The 18,408-nt window shown below is 43.2% G+C and overlaps 1 protein-coding gene across 20 annotated transcripts in view; it reads left to right on the top strand.

Annotated features, from left to right (window-relative positions):
- Window positions 1-18,408, top strand: part of SV2B (synaptic vesicle glycoprotein 2B) — a 218,317-nt gene that overhangs the window by 120,247 nt on the left and 79,662 nt on the right. The window lies entirely within an intron of this gene.

Genomic DNA, 18,408 nt, shown 5'->3' with positions numbered 1-18,408 from the left:
TCCTCTTCTTCTAGAAAGTTTCATTGTCTGGGTACAGTGCACATGATCCCCCTTTCCCAGAGGTAACTACTGTTAATATTGTGTTAAGGAGGTTCACCCTTGCAGAAGGTTCCCCATGCATAGAGCCATCGGTAGACTGTTTTCGTGTATGGATGGTGCACTGATCCACATAGGGGTGCTCTCCGAAGACCTCACTCTGGTTGCTACTTTGAATTTCAGTTCAGTAAAAGTCAGAAACCCCCTCAGGAATTTCCTGTGGATTAGAATCAGATGGAACACTTTCAGTTTGCTTGGGACTTGAGGAGAGCTGTCCATCTGGGGGTGTTGTGGGCAAGGCCTGCTTGAAAGCGAATAATCACACAATCATTTTGAAGTAGTGGGGGTGGGAGTGAGGGGGCCCATTCCCACCCCCATCTTCTGGTTTGCCAGCCGATGGGCTCATAAGGATATAAATGTTATCTTTCCTCTTGACTTGCTTGTATTATAGAGAGAGTGAGTTTAAAGTCAGGGGTGTCCAGAGGAGGGAAAATAGATCTTCTGATCCATTTAGAAGTTTGAAAGGCTAGTGTTATGATGTTAGGATCTCTTATTTAACTCCATCACCCCAAACAGGAAAGAAGACTCTGATCCAGATCTGGGTGTGTGCATCTTCCAGAGAGACCTGAGACAGTGAGAAGGGAGCATTTGGTGGAGGCCCAGGGCAAGATGCTAACGCTATAAAAGTTGTGAAATTGCACCACGAGCAGTTTTCTTTAAAACATTTTTCTGCTGAATATTTTAAAAGGTGGGACTGAAGAATTCCTCTGTGGAAAGCATCCTGTGTCTAAAGCAAGGTATTGCTTCTATAAGGAATCTTTTTAGTCCCTATCCCTGAAAATGGCCTGTGAGGTGCTCACCAGGGAAGCGATTCATCCAGTTCATGCAAACTGAGAGGTAATTTTTTCTCAGCATGTCCATCAAGTCTGTTTGGCCTGATTGGTATCACCAGTCAAGCCAGGGTCCCTGAGCTCACAGGAAGCAATGGCATCATTTCTGACGTAGTACAAACTGACTGGTGTCTGAACAGCTGGTTTCCAATACTCCAGCAGAGACCCCTCCCATTTTTCAAAAACCTTTGTATCTACACTTCTATTTATATGCACAGCAGCTTGCAAATTACCTCCTTTTTTCCTTAGATCTCTAGGGCAAATCATGACTGTGTGCTTTATGAAGAAGAGGAAAGTATTTTTATTTTTCCTTCTGAAAAGAAAACAACACTGGGTTAGCTGATTTCAGAGGTGAAAGTTTCCAAAGATCATTTTGCTAGGGACAGTCCCATATTCACGGAACACAGAAAGACATGGTGTCTTTGGTTTCAAGGCTACCAATGGCGGCAGGTGGCAGCTCTGGGGGTGGATCCCGGATGACACCTGAGCAGGAATTGTCCTTCACACAGCATGTTGCAGTGATGCGCCATCTGTTTCTAGGATGATTCCAATAGCTGTTGAGGAGCCCATGAAAATATCCCTGCCAGGTCTTCTTAAAATTCATCTTTTCCCTGTAGAGAGTATGTGATAACCCTCTAAGTAATAAGGCAATTTAGAAACAGGAGGACGAGGAAGATATATCTTAAAAAAAAATAAGCTTCCTGTTACCTAGTTTGGTTCCCTCCTACCCACTTCCTCCCTTCTTCTGTCCTGCTTAGGACCCCAGGACATAGCTCTCTCAGAGTTCATTTTGGTGTCCAAGGACAGATGAAAGGATGCTGCGATGGGTTATTTGGGTTTCCACTGCCCTGGGCTTCAGTTGGGCAGGAGTCCAATCTTCTCTTTATTTTTCTTTTGTAATAAAGTATTTATTAAGTGCCTTTAGTGCAAAGTCCTGCAACCTACCACCTGGGAGACAAATACAAGGTGGATCCTGCCCTCAAGGTGCTGACAATTTAGGCAGTCAGCTGCAAGAGTGCAGTGAGTATAGCAATACTGCTTTGAATGGCTTAAGCAGAGTTCTTTAAGATGACGACATCATTTAAAATCTCTCCTTACCAAATAGGTAGGAGTAATTTCAACAGGAAAGCCAAACGGTGGAAAGAGGCATGTCAAGGAATTTCATCACGCAAGTAGCCAGGCTTGTCAGGTATCAGACTGAGATAATCTGTGACATTCAGTAATACTGTGGAGAAGCCCAAAGACCACAGCAGAGGCTGCCAGGGATAGACCTGGGTGTGAGTCTGACTCTGCCTCTCTCCAGGTTTGTGACCTTGGGCAATTCTGTTGGCCTCTCTGAGCTCCTGTTACCTAAACCCACCTCTTAGGTCTTTGAAAGGATTAAATGAGCTTGTGTGTGAGAAAGCTCCTGACATGTACTACAAGCTCATTAAAGGGTCCCTTCCTTTCCCCTTTTCTTTTGCTGTTACTCTAGGATTTGGAGTAGAGCCCAGAACTGTACAAAACTCTAGGCTCTAGCACTAAATGTGTTTGCAGTCCTGGCAACATCTGAGCTCTTTCTAATTACAAAGTTTATACTTTGCCAAAGCTGAATTAGAGGCGCGGATGGGGAGAAGGAGGAGACTAATTACAGAGATGTCATACATTGGAGTTGGGGGCAGAGGAGAGCCATAGGGACAATCACACCTGGAGACTGAGTCATTCCAGGATAATTAGGAGGCAAAGACAAGAATTAGAATGTACTGGGGTAAATTTAAAAATATATATTATTTCGGGGAACTACAGGGGACTGGTAAGAGAAAGATAAGCTGGAGGCCTCTACTTATAGTTTCTTCAAAATGAGAAACATGGGGAAGGTTTCCAGGGGCCGGGAGAGCAGCGGGCTGATGGGATGCCGGGTGGAGCCATAACTGGGCAGAAGAACTCAGGGACCCCTAGCTGAGCAGCGTGTGGTAAGTCCATAGGCCTGAGCTGCAGAAGCTGCTACCTGCAGGCAACCCTAGAGGAGGGACGCTTCCATGGCTGGGTTATTGCAAGGCTGGAATGTGGCAAAGAGCAGGCCAGTTTTTTGGGTTTTTTTAACTTGTTATTTTATATTGGAGCATAGTTGATTAACAATGTTGTGTTAGTTTCAGGTGCACGGCAAAGTGATTCAGTTATACATATACCTGTATCTAATCTTTTTCAAATTCTTTTCCCATTTAGTTTGTTACAGAATATTGAGCAGAGTTCCCTGTGCTGTACAGTACGTCCTTGTTGGTTATCCATTTTAAATACAGCAGTGTGTACATGTCAGTCCCAAACTCCCTTACTATCCCTCCCCCACATCCTTCCCCCGCTTCTCGTAACCATAAGTTCTTTCTCTAAGTCTGTGTGTCTGTTTCTGTTTTGTAAATAAGTTCATTTGTATCATTTCTTTTTAGATTCCACGTATAAGCATAACATACAATATTTCTCTCTGTCTGACTTACTTCACTCAGTAGGTCAATCTCTAGGTCCATCCATGTTGCTGCAAATGGCATTATTTCATTCTTTTTAATGACTGAGTAATATCCTATTGTGTATGTGTGCCACATCTTCTTTGTCCATTCATCTGTCAATGGACAGTTAGGTGGCTTCCATGTCCTGGCTATTGTAAACAGTGTTGCAATGAACATTGGGGTGCATGTATCCTTTCAGACCATGTTCTTCTCTGGATATATGCCCAGGAGTGGGATTGCAGGATTATATGGTAGAAGAACAGGCTCATTTTAAGAAAAAAAAAATGGACGAGGGCTAAGATGAGAGAAGAAGTAAATAAAGACATGAAGAAGAATTCCTTCAGCCCTGCCAATGGTCCTCAGACTTGCCTTTGGGGCACGATGGGGAGGTCTTGGATCCTCCTGGATATCAACTATATTAATCTGTCCATGCCACTCTTCATTTTCCTCATAGATCTGTATCCACAGAGTTTATAGTCTTTTAGAAAGAGACCCAAATTTTCAACCAATGCCCCCTCCCCCAGTGGAGTATCAAACCATTTAAGTTTAATGCCATTTCTGTATATTTTTTTTGGGGGGGATCTACTTCTAAAGTTTGTAATGCACCAGAAGATGGAGACTATCTTATGTGTGAAGAAAGGACTCTCTCCTTAGAGAAATCTGTTGTGCTTAGGTTTAGTAAAATGTCTATGAACTAGACTATAAGGGACTTGAGGGCAGGAGCTTGTTGTTTTCCCCTTGGTGTCCCCAGCACCTGATACAAGACCTGCTGTGTAGTTGGTATGCCTCCCCCCAAAGTATTTATGGAATGCATGAGTGACTATAATGATGACAATTCAGTAAGGCTAGTCCCCTAGGAGGAGTTATCAGAAAAGGAGAAAATACAGCTGGGGAGGTGGAGTGGGCATTGTTTAGTGAGGGTCTTTCAAGGCCAAATTTGAGGACAGTGGTTTGAAGAAACCACTAGGAGATGTTAGGCTGTGAGGAAGTGTGCTGACCATGTTGGGGTGATTCAGGTGAGGGATGCTCTGAGGCAGTGTCAGTTGGGTGAAGGCTTGTCTCCAGACCTTATTTCTTTGGCATAGTGTGAAGATGTAAAATCTAATAGGCTCAGCCGGCAAAATCTGTAAACCACACAAGAAGGGGGTCCTGGGTGTTTGCCTTTCTTGATGATGGCCACTGCAGTCTTCAAGATTATATTCAATTCTGTTATTGGCATAGTGCACTAAACGATTTGTTTCTTATCCTTAAGCTGCTCTTTCAACCAGTAGAACTATTTTTGAATCAAATCTTTTTTTTTTTTTTTGCGGTACGCAGGCCTCTCGCTGTTGCGGCCTCTCCCGTTGCGGAGCACAGGCTCCGGACGCGCAGGCTCAGCGGCCATGGCTCACGGGCCCAGCCACTCCGCGGCATGTGGGATCCTCCCGGACCGGGGTACGAACCCGTGTCCCCTGCATAGGCAGGAGGACTCTCAACCACTGCGCCACCAGGGAAGCCCCAAATCTATTTTGAGAAGGAAAATAAAGTGTATTTGAAATGCCCAGCAGGTTCTAATATCTCTTCTTGCTCTGGAAGATGGAAGTCCACCAGCAGTGGGACCAAATCTTTAAATGTTCCCTTAGATAAGCCTGTGCTGTGTTCTGTGAGTTTCCAGGTAGATGTGGGCAGCACAGAGGACTCCATTTTTATAGCTCTTACTTTTCATTCCAAAGGAAATATTGCTTCTCAGAAAAAAACAAAACAAAAATTTTCCAAAAAGCAAAAAGCTTGACCCTATTCCTTTCCTTTCCTCCAGATTAGTCTAAAATGTTCCTGTGCTTCTTCACTCCTCAAACTTTGAGGTGTCAACAAGTTCAACACCCTCTGTTGTCACTCAAGGTCCTTCCTAATCTGGCTCTACCTTCCTTTCCACATATATCTCCAGCTATCCTGCCAAAGTCCCCCTTAACTTCCTCTGGACTCATTGGCCTCCATGGAGATCCCATCATTAGAAAATCTGACGTTACTGAAAGGAAGAATATGCCACGCCAAAAGATGCCACTTTGGCATATTGATTATTTTGAATTAAAGTTACTTAAGAAACAGCCAGTACAAGAAGAAAGCTATGATCTTCCTTTGTTCCCCTGAAAGCAGGAAATAAATCTCCGACATGAAAGGTACCTACCCTGTAACAGGAGGGTAGAGAGCATCCTTGTCACAAGAGATATAGGGAGTTTAGAGCCAAGAAGGCTGTATGAACGAACCTTGTTACTTCTTCACTAATTTACTACCCGAAGTCCAATCATAAATTTGTTGTTTCTTTGTCTAAAAGGTATAAAAGCTGCCTGTGTTAGTCATCTCTTTGAGTCTCGTATTTTTTTGAGACTCCTCTATGTATAAAGTTAAATCTGTTTTTCTCCTGTTCACTTGTACTGTGGCAATTTAACTATCAGGCCAGCCAAAGAACCTAGGAAAGAAGAGAACATTTTTCTGCCCCTATGTTACCCAAATTTGCTGTGTAATTTTGTCAGTCTGTGAATTTACTTAGGGCACATCTGTTCCCAAGTGAACATACAGGGATGTTTTCAGTTGTTGCTTACAGTATACAGTCTTTGTTGAGTGTATTTGATTGTAAGGTAAAGTGGGATTGTGGAGGAATAGAGGATCCCAGGGCCTGGTTTGGAGGGTCTGTGTTGTTATCTGGCAGGCAGGCCCTCTCAGTGGTAGTCAATATTTAATTTTTCTTCAGGCTAGTATTGGTTTCTGAGAGGTACCCATCTGGCAGCAGGAGAGGGTGTGGGGGAGGAAGCTTAGTAAAGATGGAGAGTTTGAATCCTGACTCTCAAACTTACTAGCTCTGTGACCCTGGCAAGTGACTTGACCTCTCTGAGTCTGTTTTCTTATCTATGGAATAGAGAAACAAGCATAACTATAACCGAAAGTGGGATCCGGCTGCTCGCTGCTCAAAAGCCAATAAAGAGGCAAGGTTGGTGGAAAGGAAAGTTTGCTTTATTATGGAGGCCGGCAACTGTAGGGGTGGGGAGGGCAGACTCCTGTCCAAAGGCCGACTACCCCCCTCCGTCCCCCGCTGACAACCAGCGCGCAAGAGCTTTTATAGACAAATGGAGGGGCTACATGTAGAAACAGCACAGTCAGCTCTGACAGTCATCTTGAAATTGGTCATCAGTGGTCTGACCAGCGTCATCTTGATTGCTTTAAGTACAGTTAGTCTTCAGTTCCGGGGTTGGTTTGTTCCATTTCTTTGAGGCCAGTTCTCGGAATTGTGGCAGCTGATATGTCATGGCTACAGTCTGGTCATCATGTAGCTAACTTCTTCCACCTGCTGGGAGTTTTAGTATCTACAAGACAGCTCACAGGATATGGCTCAGAATATTATCTGTAGCCCCTGAGGAGGAACTAAAGGTCCTTGAGTTTGCTTCATGACTAAACTATTATTTGGTCTCCTTCTACTGTTTTCCTTTGTTTCTGCATTTTCTCACTTCTCTGATTAAACTCAGTCTTTGGCTAAAGTTTTTCCACAGGCAAAAGGCAGGTGGAGGACAGAGGGGAATGACTATAGGGTCCTGTTCCGTTTCATAGCTATCTCATAGTGTGGTGAAGTTGAAATGAGATGATAAATCTGAAGTGCTCAGATAAGAAAATGTTGCTTTCATTCTACCTTGAAGGCAGTGTTTTCTTTCTGGGTGGTATTTCTCAAGCTTGCATCATTCATGAATTATCCTCAAGATTTTTACCATATCCCTGGCAAAGATCATACTCTTACTTAATTTTTAAAGAACAATCAACTCACTCTTATTAAAGGAATACATTTATTTAGGAAGGAAACTATACCACTCTTGTAAATATAGGGTAACTATAAAAACAAACACAGTGAAAACAATACAATGTTATGTTGCTGATGTTTAGCCAGATACCCGTGCCTTGCTAAAAGCTCTGAATCGAAGGCTTGTTTTCACTTTGTTAAAAAGGGCAGTTAGCAAGTTAGCAAGTAGGAAGTAGAGCTGTGCTGGCCCCACAAAGGAGACTTTTCCTTTGACAATTGAAAGGGATGGAAAGAACATTAAAAATGCACTTTTTCTTTATGTGATTCAATGTTATTTAGTGCGATGCTTGAACATCTCTTGAAATCATGTCAAATACCAAGAAATGTAGCATCACCCATTCTGGGAAATTGGCCTTGGGTATCAGTCATTTGGGAGTGTCGGGGAAGGGAAAATTTCCCCCTCAATCCCTCTTGAGTCCTTGTGGCTGGACTAATAATAAAAGTGACACACAACAGATGAACAGGAAAAAAAGAAACAAATTTTAATTTGTGCATAAGGGGGTCTGGTAGAAATGAGACCTAAGTGGCCAAAGCAGGCAGCCTTTGTACTTTTTAGACAAGGAAACAATGCATTTGTGAGGAATTTACAGGACAAAAAGACTTAGGTTTTGGGCACTGAATTAGTGAAGAATCTAGAGTTTGGGCTTGGGGTGGTAAATTAAAGAAGTGACAAGGTTTGTTTACATAGGCTTCTCAGCCTGAATTCCCTGTCTCTGGCAATAAGGGTATTCTTCTACGGTATTCTTCTACCTCCAGATATAGGGAGTGTACCTTTTACATGAGAGATTTATTTCCTGTTTTCAGAGAGATAGAAAGGAGGGTCAGAGTGACCCTCCAGAATTGGCTGTTTCTTAAGTAACTGTAATTCAAAGTAATCAATATGCCATTGTGGTGTATTTTGGGGGGCCCACCCTGAACCCCAACAGGAGCAAAATATCTGGTGATTACAGGGATGTTTGTCAGGGTCGGGGTCTCCAGAGAGAGGAGCTGGTACAGAGTGATGGGGAGAGGGGATCAGGACACTGGCACAGGGGTAGGGATTCAGGGCGGGGCTCCAGCAGATTGGGATGCTAAAAAATCTAGAGAACCGTACCTCAAAGGCTGCAGATTTGCTGCTTGTGGGATGAGGTGAAGGCTCTTATTGTCCTTCTGGCTCTGTTAGGCATTGCTACAGAGGTTAGTGAGTATGTAGAATTGCATATCCTGTGTGTTATTCATTTATATAATAATAGCTTTTTTTTTTTAGCTCTTCCTTGGTGATAGGCACTGTACTGAGCTTTTTGAACATATTAACTCATTTAATTCTCATAACAACCCAATGAATAGGAACCCATATTCTCTTCATTTCACACATGAGGAAACTGAAGCTTGACGGTTAAACAGCTTGCTCAGACTCTCAGAGCTTATAAGGAGCAGAGATGGAATCTGCAGATATATGCAGGGGGCAAGAACTTGCTTTACAATGTCACTGCTAGGCAGGAAATACCATTAAAAATGTTTTTCATAATCAAATTACAGTAGGGTTGATAAGATGGCAATTATCAGTCTTTTTTTAGGGCTCCCTTCCCCACTCCATTGGACCACTTAAGTGGTCCCCCAAATGGCAGAGATGCTTGGCTCTTGGTCCAGGGCTGTAGCCGCAGTGGTTCTGGTTCTTTCTGCTACTCAGTGCTGCCTATGGGAACAGGCTTTCTGCCACCTACGAGTCCCCCTCTCTCAGTCCCCCCCACCTCCCCTACAAGTCAAAGCACCAGCTCTTCTTCCCCTTCCCTTCTAGCTTAGTTGCTGGAAGGGTCTAATTGTCTGAAGACTTGGTTGAGGGCTTCTTTGGATTTTCCCTTGAATCACAAAGAAATTAACTGCTTTGTTTTTTTCTTTTTGTTTCAAGCTAGAGAAGGGGGTTGTGAGTTCCCTGAGAGAAGACAGAGCCCTGTCCCTCCTGCAGGCAGCACTCTGGATGAAGTACAGGCTGTGGGTGCCCATGGAGGCTATTAACCCTGCAGTCCCAGGAGCAGCAACAAGGGTCTCATGCTAGCACATATATATGGAATCTTAAAAAAAAAAAAAAAAAATGGTTCTGAAGAACCTAGGGGCAGGACAGGAATAAAGAGGCAGACGTAGAGAATGGACTTGAGGACACGGGGAGGGGGAAGGGTAAGCTGGGACAAAGTGAGAGAGTGGCATGGACATATATACATTACCAAATGTAAAACAGATAGCTAGTGGGAAGCAGCCGTATAGCACTGGGAGATCAGCTCAGTGCTTTGTGAGCACCTAGAGGGGTGGGATAGGGAGCGTGGGAGGGAGACGCAAGAGGGAGGAGATATGGGGATATATGTATACGAATAGCTGATTCACTTTGTTTTAAAGCAGAAACTAACACACCATTGTAAAGCAATTATACTCCAATAAAGATGTTAAAACAAAAAAAAAAAATTAACTGCTTCTTGGGGTAAGAAGAGCATCAAACAGAGGTTCTTGACTTTGAGTGATCACAAGAATTACCTGGAGAGCTTGCTAATAAAACAGATTTCTTTCCCCCTTCTGTGTCAGAAGGTTTGGAATGGGGTCCAAGAATCTGTGTTTAATTGGTACTGAGTGATCCTCCTGTAGGTGATTTGAGGACCACACTGTGAAAAACCCTGACCTGGCTTTAGAACACAGAGGAGCAGAGAGGGAGAGAATTAGCATTTCAGGGATTACTAGGTCAACATTACCATCTTAACAGATCATCCCACCATATACATTTGTGTAGTGTAAATAAATACATATTTACAATATATAATATTACAGAAACTATTGGTATAATGGTGTAAATATATGATTTACCTATATTTTCACCTACTATTACAGTGTGATCATTTTTTTTCTTAATAAGTCCTTCAAAACCCATAATATTTAACTATATAAGTATGTATAAGCTGCATTTACCTAGCCCCTATTACTTAACATATGGGTTGTTTTCTGGGCTTGATGTTCTAAATGATGCTCTGACAGATGTACTTCTCCATAAATTGTTATTTTGCTTTTGTATTTTAAAATAAAGAACCATTCTAAGCAGTCAAATTAAGGCTGGCATTCCTTTAAAGTATTTGTTTCTTCCTCCAACAAAAAGATGATGTAGTTTGGTTCTTGTTTAATAACCAATACACCTTGGAAACTGGCTTTCTGTTTTAACACAATAGAACAGCTGCGTGATTCAGCTAAGAGAGAAGTACTTTTAATGTCACACTAATGAGCCCACAGTGTATTAAGTGGGACATCTGAGGTTGGAAGCCTCAGAGAACACATCTTCCGATACTAGCCAGATTAAGCCTTGTTATTTTCGGCTCACGGTAGATGTAACCTACCCCAGAAACATCAAGCAGTGTATTTCAGGAAGCATAGCAGGTGGTTAAAACATATTTTATAGTCTGAAAGTTGATAACAAATAACTCAAGTAGTCCTTAGGACCACTGCACCAAGCCGGGACCTTGGTGTCAATGAAAGGCCAGTAGGGAAGTAAAAGAGTGAATGACTCCTTGTAAAAGGTGGTGTCTTCAGGATGTCAGCTGATCTGACTTTTTTTGGTAAATAAAGGTAAACCAATTGTTCTATTTACAGCCAGGGCAGGGGCACTCTGGCCCAGGTGCCATTTTGACTTCCTTTCAAGCAGGCACTGCATAACTATTAACCTCCTTTATTGAGCAAGCATTTTCAAGGACCTTCTGTGTTAAAGACTCTGTATTTGGTTCTAGAGATTAAAAAATTAGTAAAATCCCATGTTTTACCTATCCTAGAATTGCTCACAATCTCTTGGCAGAGAGACACATAAACAGTCACAGTATAATGTGATTATAGAGATATGTGCAGAATGCCATGGGACCTCTTGGAATAATTCTAAATGTTTAAGAATAAAGAGTCATTGCATTGCCAGAAAATGGTTAATCAGTTTGGAAATTGTTGCTCTTAGCTTAAAATGGACACTATCCCAGATATTAAAATAATAATAATAATGTTTTATATATTACTCAGATGGTTCAAAGTATTGTCACAGATATAGAAGAAAATATTGATCAGAGAGCTGGAAAGGACCTTAAGAGTCATCCAGTACAGCCTGTCATTTAGACGCATGGAACTGAGAGCTGCATCCAGGGTCCCACCCTGACTCGATGGCAGGCATAGGGCTATAGGTCACATCCTCTATCTAGTGGTCCAGCGGTCTTTCTCTTAAACAACTGACAATATTTTGTACTGAACCCTCTTGTCCTCTCTTTGGACTCATTATTGGCATGACCTACACAATTAGGATGGGAACTGAAGTAAGATGTGTCTGCAAAGCTAACTGACACATTGGCTATCTCATTAGTGCCTGAGTTTGCTGACCTTCCTATCTCTTGTTCATGTGAAATAGAATTACACTAAGGTTCTAAATATGATTTTCTCAGGCTTTGCCCCTCTATGCCTCAGTTCCCCCTTAATTCCTGCCAAATAGTTTCAGGAGTACCCAAGGCCATCTCCTGTGTTGGTGCACTAGTCTTTCTAAGTGTAGGTTATCTGCCATGTCCTTCTGCCCTGACTCTTTGGGGTGAATGTCTCATCAAGGCCAATTGCAGCTGAAGGCACAGCTGCTACTGACTCCTGCCAAGAAGACCAACGAGTGTGCTCAGCTTTCTAAGGGTGGGTCTGAGTCTACTGGCATCTTTGCTAAGGGGACCATCTTCCATTATTGTTTGCACCCAACTTTCCACATTCTGGACTCTTGATATACCACCGAGATTTGATTGAATCTGGTGGAAAATCTCAGAATTATCTTTCCCTTCACCCGTGGCCCATTGGGCTATGACCAGGCTGTTTTCCCTAATTCTCACTTCTAATGTGTCCTGCATGCAAATAGACTCCATGATGCTTGCTAAATTGGCTTTCAAGACATGACAAAATCCTAGGATGAATAAAGCTTAGGCTCTAAATCAGTACTTCACTATTTAGAAGAGCCTAATGTTAATATGGGTTCCAAGGAAAAAGAGGTCCATAATCACGGGTAACACTGGTTTCCACCAGTTAAATAGATTTTGGGGGGAAGAAGGAGGGGAAGAACAGCAGCTTTATTATATAATATAAATTATAAAATTATTTAAAATAATAATTTTTTATTAAAATATACATGGCATAAAATCCACTCATTAGAGTAAACGATTTTTAGTAAATTTATAGAGTTGTGCAACAACCATCACTATAATCCAGTTTTAGAACACTCACAACATTTCTCTGGTTCAACTTTCCTCAGATTTACTTACAGTCACTCCCCGCTCCCACCCTGGCCCCAGGCAACCACTTATCTGCTTTCTGTCTCTATGGATTTGCCTGTTCTGGAGAATTTCATATAATGGAGTCATACGCTACATGGCCCTTTGTGTTTGCCTTCTTTTACTTGGTGTAATGGTTTTGAGGTTCCTCCATGTTGTAGTATGCATCGGTAGTTTGTTCCTTTTTCTTGCTGGTTATTCTTCCATTGCATGGATATACCACCTTTTGTTCATCCATTCATTAGTTGATGGACATTTGTATTGTTCTCAGTTTGGGGCTATTGTAAATTATGTTGTTATTTACATTCACGTATTAGTCTTTGTGTGGGCATGTGTTTTTATTTCTCTTAGGTTGGAATTGTTTGGTAAGTGTATGTTTAACATTTTAAGAACGTGCCAAACTGTTTTCCAAAGTGGCTGAACCATTTCTTATTCCTACCAACAATGTATGAGGGTTCTAGTTCATAATATCCTAGTCAGCACTTGCTATCGTCTATCTATTGATTGTAACTATTCTGATGGGTGTGTGGTGGTATCTCATTGTGGTCTGAAATAGGTTTTTATTCAGGTCTTCTCATAGCTTTTAACATAGCCATGTGCATTATGAATCTCTGAAAGAAAATGGTGAATAGAGTATGCAACATTTCCTAAACTTATTTGCTCTTGAAATTCCTTTTTTCCCCTTAAATGAGCATATTAAAAGGCCTAGGGCTTCCCTGGTGGCGCAGTGGTTGAGAGTCCACCTGCTGATGCAGGGGACACGGGTTCGTGCCCCGGTCCGGGAAGATCCCACTTGCCGCGGAGCGGCTGGGCACGTGAGCCATGGCCGCTGAGCCTGTGCGTCTGGAGCCTGTGCTCTGCAACGGGAGAGGCCACAACAGTGAGAGGCCTGCGTACAGCAAGAAAAAAAAAAAAAAAAAAGACCTAATGTTCTGCAGAACACATTTTGGGAAGCATTACATCATTTGATTATAATATTATTTTTAGCTTTGTTCTATGTGATATTTAATCATGAACAAGTGTTTACCACGTGATGATTTTGAATCAGATAGTATAGACGCAGAGGTTAACAGAATGTAAGAGTTAAAGGAGGATGCTTAAGAGATTTGTGCTGGGTCATTTTGGAGAAGCAATGGTTTTCATGAATAACTAAATGTCAGTTTGTTTTTCTCTGTGTTTTGTTCCCCAGCCCAGTCCAGATGGGCCCCAGGTCTCAAGTGGAGTTAGGCAAGGCTCAAGCTGAGATCCTGGCTACATTTTCCTGTTATCAATCCTCAGATAATAATCATAACATCAACAACAATCATAATAAAAAATCAAATTTATATTGATCACATCCATGCTAGGCACTTTGCTAAGCACTCTTCATGGATTATCTTCCCAAATCCTCAACGTAGGTACTAGTATTACAACCATTTTACAGGTGAGGAAACCGAGGCATGGAGTCGCCAGTAGCTTGTGCACAGGTAGCAGGAAGTGGTAGAGTCAGGATTTGAACCTGGGGCCTTAACACTAGGGGTTGTGTTCTTGAACCATTCTGCTATATAGCCTACCACCCTCCAAAAAGGCAGATCAGCCTGAAAAAAGACTTGCCTGTCTTTGTTTTTCAAATTTACTTATTTTGGCTGCACCGGGTCTTAGTTGCAGCATGAGGCATCTTTGTAGTGGCATGCAATATCTTCAGTTGCAGCATGCAGACTTCTTGGCTGCAGCATGTATTCGGGATCTAGTTCCCCAACCAGGAATTGAACCTGGGTCCCCTGCATTGGGCGCGTGGAGTCTCACCCACTGGACCACAAGGGAAGTCCCTGTCTAAGTTACACGGCAAATGTAGGATGCTGGAAAGATTTCCAGTCTAGGATTTGCCCCCCTAGAGTCATCGTCGTCCTAGTTACCCTTGCTGCTTCCTCTCACCTGACAGGAAATACATCACTTGTTCTCCCCTGTAAGTCCCCTTGTGTTCGTCCTTCTCTTCCTGTCCCGAGGCCACCACCTTTGTCCAGGCCTAACCTCACCTCTGGATTATTCACACAAGCGCACACACGTGTGTGCGCGCACACACACACGAAAACTTCTACCTGGTTTCGTTGTCTCTAGGTTTTCACTTAAAAACCAGGACACGCATTCCCACCAGGAAAATCTTTCCAGATCCCTGCTCTGCATGACACGCTACTTTACTCACTTCAACAACAACTTCAGGGCTTCCCTTGCTCAAAGGAAAATTCTCAGTCCCTGAGCAGGGCATTCAGACTGATTGCTATTTCCCTCCCCAGTCTATCTCCCATAATCGCCCCTTCTTGGATCCTCTGCTGTGGGCAGATGCTTCATTGCTGCCAAAACAAGTGAAGCCATTCCTACCTCTGTGCCTTTGCTTCTCCCTGTTCTCCAGCCTGTAGTGCCCTCCTCTCTGTTGTTTGCTTCTCTGAGCCCTTTCAACTGCCCTTGGAAATACCCCAACCTCTAAGATGCTATTTCAGCAGAACTCAGCTCATAGTGATCCTTCCCTTCTCTGAACCTCCTCGGAGAACCTACAACCTGTGACCCTGGTCATCTGTCCAACCTCTTCAGCCTCAGTCTTGTTTATTGTAAACTGAGTATAAAAACAGCCCCTGCCTCATAGGGTTCTTGTTCCAGTTGGAATATGTAGAGCACACGATAAACTTAGCATTGTACTTGGCTCAAAGCCACGAGGCAAGTACTCAATAAATGAAAGATAATATTAGTGAGACTTAATATTAACATTTAATTTTTATGACTGCATGATGCTTTGTGTTGTTTGACTCTCTCATGAGGGGTAGACCTCTTGAGAATGGGGATCAAGTCATGTCATAACTAATACAATGCCTTAAGCACCAAAGATCCTGGGGAATGTTTGTTGAGAATGGGCAAACAAACTTGGACCTGGGAATCAGAAGCCTAATGTCAGTCCTAGCTCTGCAGGCAGCTCGTTGTGTGACCCTGACTTGTCTCCTTGGACTCCTAAGTTTCTTCCACTGTACGTCATCCCTAACATTCTCTTTGAAGCTGGCTTCAAATCCAAGCCCTGAAATTGATTCTCTGTGTTACATTGGGCACATTGTTTAACCCTCTTAGCCCTCAGTTGGGGAGAATAACGTTGCTTCACTATTGGCTGTGAGGATAAATGAGGTAATGCTTGTAACATGCTCATCTTAGTCCACAGTTAACAGCTGCTCTTCTGGTTGTTTTATTATTGCTGTTTAGCTGATAATCATTAGACTTTCTGATGTTTTTTTTTTTTTTTTTTTTTTTTTTCGGTATGCGGGCCTCTCACTGTTGTGGCCTCTCCCGTTGCGGAGCACAGGCTCCGGACGCGCAGGCCTAGCGGCCATGGCTCATGGGCTTAGTTGCTCCGCGGCATGTGGGATCTTCCCGGACCGGGGCACAAACCCGTGTCTCCTGCATCGGCAGGCGGATTCTCAACCACTGCGCCACCAGGGAAGCCCTGATGTTTTTGAATATATGAGTTTCCTGGTGCTGCCATAACAAAGGAGTACAAACTGGGTGGCTTAAAGAAAGAAATGTATCGTTTCACAGTTGTGAAGGCTAGAAATCCAAAGGCAAGGTGTTGGTTTTGATTGATCCTGATGAGAGTTGATTCCTTCCGAGGGCTGTGAAGGATAATCTGTTCCAGGCCTCTCTCCTTGCTTCTGGTGGCCTCAGACATCCCTTGTCTTGTCAGTGGTACCCTCCCTGTGTCTCCACATCATCTTTTCTCTATGTGTCTGTCTCTGCATCCAAATTTCCCCTTTTTATAAGTCACCAGTCATATTGGATTAGAGCCCACCCTAATGACCTCGTCTTAACTTGATTACCCTTATAAAGACGTAGTGGCAATTAAGGTCACATTATGAGGTACTGGAAGTTAGGGTTTCAATATACCTTTTTTTTAGGGGGAAGGGGTCCCAATTCAACCCATAACAGATTAATAGCTGTACTCTCTAGAAAATACTTTGCTGAAAAAATGAGTTGGCATTTCTCAATGAAAGAGAAAAAAAACCCCACAGCACTTGACAGTGAGTCTTCCCGACTCCACGACACCAGACATTCACAGCAGTCCATTTAACTGGATCAGATGAGTGGAATTTGTTTTGACAAAGATCTGCTTCTTTCCACAAAGCAAGTCCCAGGACCTTTGCCACGAGTGGTATTTCCCACATGTGCTTTTGGAATGGCAAATCTGTCATTTTTAGTTCATGACATTTTTGCAGAACCTCCAGGATGGAAATAACACATCAGATCTCAGGCAGTTGGAGTGTTCTTTCTCCATTTTTTATAGCACTCTGCAAAGCTCTCATGCTGTTTACATGTGATTTATATTCCTCCTGTGGTCCTAAATGCATATAATAAAAACAGATTTAGAATATTAATTTGACATGGTTCAGGCCAGCACGGCCTAATACAAATGTATTTACTGGGGATGGTGAAAAATCTGAAAGGATGAAGTGAGAATCAGTTCTCAGTAAATATTTCTTGCTGATTTTTTACCTCACTGTTTCTCAAAGCGTAGTCCACTGGATTCCTTATGACGTTTGAGGAAGTTGCAGATTTCCAGGCCCCATCCCAGCTCTGCAGGTTCAGAGTCTATGGGGGGAGGGGTGCTGGAATTTGCATTTCTAATGAGCCCCTCATGCCCTGAGTGGCTCTGACCCACCCTGCGTTTGAGACCCACTAGTATCTGGCATCCCCCAGTAGATATCCCTTGTGTTTTCAGAGTCAAATGAGTTCCAGAGCTGGAGTCTGTCCAGAGCTGAGGGTGAGGAGAGCCAGGCAGACAGGTGTAGGGAAGGGGGTCCAGGGATACCCTGTGGGCACGGTGAGGGCAAGCGTGTCCAGTCCACTGTGGGGTGGCGTCGGCTGAGCTTGGTGAAAGGACAGTGTGGGTTTCAGGTGTGACAGGGAGGCCTGGAAAGGTTGAGGGAACGAGTATGTACTTGACAGCAGGTGGGTTGAGCTGGGGAGTAGATTTCTGGCAGCCCTGATGAAGAGATCTGAGCATCCATCTTAGTCCGAAGGTCTGGCAGTGGGGAGAGTTGAAGTGAGTTAAGGTGTCCGGGAGGGGTCTGGCCTCCACTGGGGGTGCTGCTCAGTGAGAAGCCGGGCCTCAGAGCCACTTGGGGAACTGTGTGAAAACTCAGATTTCTGAGCTTGAACCAGTCCCTCTGCATGCATTCTAGAATCTGTTTTCTAAACTCCCCGGGGGATCTAGTGTGACAGGCCCTTGGAACAGCATTTGGGAAGCACGACAGCCATGGAAAGAACTGACTTTGGGGATCAGTGGACCTGGTTGAGTCCTGGTCTGTGACCTTCATCTAACCTCACCTGAGGCACAGTTTCTTTATCTGTAACATAAGGATGCAAACACATTTTCCTTCTTTTTCTGATTGTTGTAGGAATTAGGGATAAGGGATGTGACACATTTAACACAGTTTCTGGTACCCAGGAGACATTGTTAAATGGTGACTCCAGACCTTGTGAGAACTGTGATTCTAGGGATGTAATTAGGACAGGGTCTGGTGGGCATGGAAATCAACAGATGGACCCACTGATTGGAGTTGGGATATAAGGTGGGGTCTTGGCTCTGACAATACTGGGTCTTGGTTTCCAGAACTGGAGCTAGAAAAAAAAAAAGAGCAAAATAATATCAATGCTTAAATAGTGTTTACCAAGCAGGTCAGGCACTGTTCTAAGTACTTTATGCACAGCCTTACGGGTTAAGTACTATTGTTATCTCCATCTTACAGATGAGAAAATCAAGGCTCAGAAAAATATGTGCATGATCACATGGCCATTATGTGGCAGAATCGAATTTCAGGCACAAGCTCTCTGGCTCTGGGTCTTTAGCAACTATTCTTGCCTATTTAAGACAAGCACAA

This window comes from Kogia breviceps, chromosome 3 (genome assembly GCF_026419965.1).
Source record: "Kogia breviceps isolate mKogBre1 chromosome 3, mKogBre1 haplotype 1, whole genome shotgun sequence".
Lineage (NCBI taxonomy): Eukaryota > Metazoa > Chordata > Mammalia > Artiodactyla > Physeteridae > Kogia > Kogia breviceps.
The sequence above is the reverse complement of the archived record's forward strand: the minus strand, read 5'-3'. Positions and strand labels throughout refer to the sequence as shown.